Below are 3,052 nucleotides of genomic sequence, written 5' to 3'. Positions count from 1 at the left end.
TCACATTTTATTTTTTTGCGTCCCAACCAAGCCCCTGAGCAAAAAATGCCACTCTTGCTAAAACATCCGGGATCCCACAGGGCACCTAGACGTGATCGTCCGATACTTCTGGCTTGAAGCGTTTGGGCACAAATGGCAAAAACGTGTTTTTTAAAAAAAGCTCAATATCTCGAAAACCAACCGGACTGGAAGACTGCGGGGCACACCACTGGATGGCGCAGTACAAGGGGCAGAAAAAAGTCGGTATTCACTTTTCCTCTAAAACAAACGCGAAGCGAGCTACAGCCGATTTTTGGATTTCCCCCCAATTTTCCCGCAAATCTGGGACATTCTGCCATGTTTCAACTGCGCAATTTTTGGCGAAAATTCCCCTCAATAGCTCTAAAAAAACCCGATGCAAGCAAAATCGCGCAAATTCAATGCAGAATATTCGAAAAATCGCCATCTTCAGGGTTGCCCAGGGTTTAAGGTTGGCTTCCCCCCCGAAGCCCCAACGCCCCCCATTACCATCACATGCCGTGATACGCACCCGACGAAACACCGTGCCCCAAAATGGGGGCATTTGGGGAAGTTGCGGCGGTTTAAAGGCTGCGCCCCTATAAGAGCCAGTGCAGAAGGCCCGGTTTTCCCCCCCTGAGTCAGCCGGGGAGGTTCCCCCAAACCCCCTAACCACTTCGGGGAGTGCGCTTTGTCCCTAGCTAAGGCCCAGTGAAGGAAAACTGGGCCAAATCCAAAAACATTTTTTTCAAAAATTCCCATTTTATCGGTTTCCCCCCAAACTGGGCCCCCAATGGGAAAAACCTGCTCTTGGCAAAAAATCGGGGCGCCCCCAGCGCCCCTCGCGGGCACGTTTGCAAACCCCCCCCCAAGCAGTTTCGGCAACAGGGCCAAAAAAGCGGCCCACTCGTGCAAAGTATCGATACCAGAGCCCCGCTCTACTCCAATCAAGTCATCGGGTTCTTCGGCTGTGACGCGCCTCGCGCGTCACAAGAAACAAAAGCCGGTCGCGCTTGAACCCGCAATCTGGGCCAGCCTTGGAACCCCCCGGGTCCCCCTAGGGGAACCCGATCGGGTTCCGAGCGAACCAGCGGTTCGAACCGCGCATTACCTGAGCCAAACCCGGGGGGGGCTAATCCAGTGGCAGCGTGCGAGTCATGAACTCGCACTAATCCAGTGGCGCACCTGCAAAAATCAGCAGAAAACCGGCACCGCAACAGGTTCGATCGCGAGCGAGCAAAGAACTGGCCGGTGGAACCACTGGAACCATCAGGTTCCGCATTTGCGCCGCGTCTTCTTGCAGACGCTGTCCTTGTCGCACCCATGGGGGCGGGGGCACTACGCACCGCAACCAGTCCAGTTAAGTGCACCGCACTGGACTTTTGCCTGTTGTGCACTTTTCCTGCGGCGCGAATGTAAAAATAGCCGGAAAAAAACGCAACAAACCTGTCCACTAATCAGAACATCGGCGGCGAAGCGCGCTTGGAATAGCGAGCTTTTGTGGTTCGCTGTCTACGAGGTAGAATGTCGTTGGGAGCCGGTCGGCTTAGAGCTGGGGGGAATCGGGGCGCGCCACTGGATCGAGCCGGGCGACCGGCACAGGAAAGGTGCTTTGGAGTTTGGCGCTAAAGCGCGCCGTTTGGGAGCTACGGGCGTTTTTTTGGGGCCCCTAGGGGCCCCAGCCAGCCGCGGAGTCGGTGGGGATGTTTTATTTGTTTGCGCCCCAACCAGGCCTCCTAGCGAAAAATGTTGCTCTTCATAAAATGTGTCAAAGACAGCGCGCTCTACGCCGATCATCTTTGCAGAGCACTACAGTGGCTGGTTTGGGAGAAAATGGCCAAAAACCTTGTTTCATAGAACCCGGAAAAACTCCCAAACTAAACGGCGCAGGACACTTCCGAGGACGCCACTGGATAGACGAGGACAAGCGGCACAAAAAAGGTGGTATCCACTTTTTTGCTCAACTGCCCAATAAGCGAGCTAGGGCAGGTTTAAGGTTTGGCCCCCAATAGTTTGGGGGGAGTTTTCGAAACTTGCCCCACTGGAACTGCGTCTTGCCAAATTTCCACTCAACTCTCTTGCAACAGCACCAAACAGCCAAAATTCCCCAAAATTTTCCCCGAAATTTCGAAAGCCGCCATCTTCAAGCCACACAGTGGTCCAACTAAGCACACTTTCATGTTTCCTGCTAAAACAAAGCGTGCAATCGAAAAACGCCACTCTTGGTAAAACATGCAGTCGATCAAGGGCCATCTAGCGGCGATTGTTCCACAGCGCCCCACGAAGGGTTTGGGAAAAAACGCCCCTAAACCAGTAAAAAAAAATTATAAAAACGGCCACATCTAAGCCCTGTACTCGATGGCGGAGGTCAAAAGGAACAGAAAATGTTCTATAGAGTGTTGCTGTAAAGTCATTAGTTTGGGAGCTAGAGGGTTTTTTTTGAGGCCCCTGAGGGTTTTGGCCGGTTAGGGCGTCAGAGGGAACGTTTTAATTGTTTGCGCCCCAACCAGGCCCGCTATCGAAAAATGTTGCTCCTGATAAAACCTCCGCAACATTGTGTGCTACCCAGTAGAATTTTTTGCGGGGCCGTCCAGTGGCTCGTTTGCGCCCAACTGGCCAAAAACCGTGTTTTCCTTAAAACCCAAAAAGCTCCCTTACTGAAACCACCACGAAATTTTCGGAGACTCCCCTGGATAGACGAGGACAAGCGGCACAAAAAAGGTGGTATCCACTTTTTTGCTCAACTGCCCAATAAGCGAGCTAGGGCAGGTTTAAGGTTTGGCCCCCAATAGTTTGGGGGGAGTTTTCGAAACTTGCCCCACTGGAACTGCGTCTTGCCAAATTTCCACTCAACTCTCTTTCAACAGCACAAAACAGCCAAAATCCCGCAACATTTTCCCCAAAATTTCGAAACCCGCCATCTTCAAGCCACACAGTGGTCCAACTAAGCACACTCTAATTTTTTCCTGCTAAACCAAGCGTGCAATCGAAAAACGCCACTCTTGGTAAAACATGCAGTCGGTCAAGGGCCATCTAGCGGCGATTGTTCCACAGC

General features: G+C 52.3%; 1 protein-coding gene across 3 annotated transcripts in view; it reads right to left on the bottom strand.

The window, feature by feature from the left end:
- Nucleotides 1–1,269, bottom strand: part of LOC109537646 (diacylglycerol lipase-beta) — an 8,625-nt gene extending 7,356 nt beyond the window's left edge. For 2 of the 3 annotated variants that reach the window (XM_048662888.1, XM_048662886.1), the window contains exon 1: nt 1,109–1,269. The gene's annotated coding sequence lies outside the window, so the exon portion shown is untranslated. The remainder of the gene's footprint in view (nt 1–1,108) is intronic. The other variant, XM_048662887.1, reaches the window with a different exon arrangement.
- Between the last annotated feature and the right edge of the window lie 1,783 nt (nt 1,270–3,052).

The sequence above is a fragment of the Dendroctonus ponderosae genome, unplaced genomic scaffold (genome assembly GCF_020466585.1).
Source record: "Dendroctonus ponderosae isolate FM_Combo_2020 unplaced genomic scaffold, Dpon_F_20191213v2 Dpon_F_20191213_12, whole genome shotgun sequence".
In the NCBI taxonomy this organism is placed as follows: domain Eukaryota; kingdom Metazoa; phylum Arthropoda; class Insecta; order Coleoptera; family Curculionidae; genus Dendroctonus; species Dendroctonus ponderosae.
The sequence above is the reverse complement of the archived record's forward strand: the minus strand, read 5'-3'. Positions and strand labels throughout refer to the sequence as shown.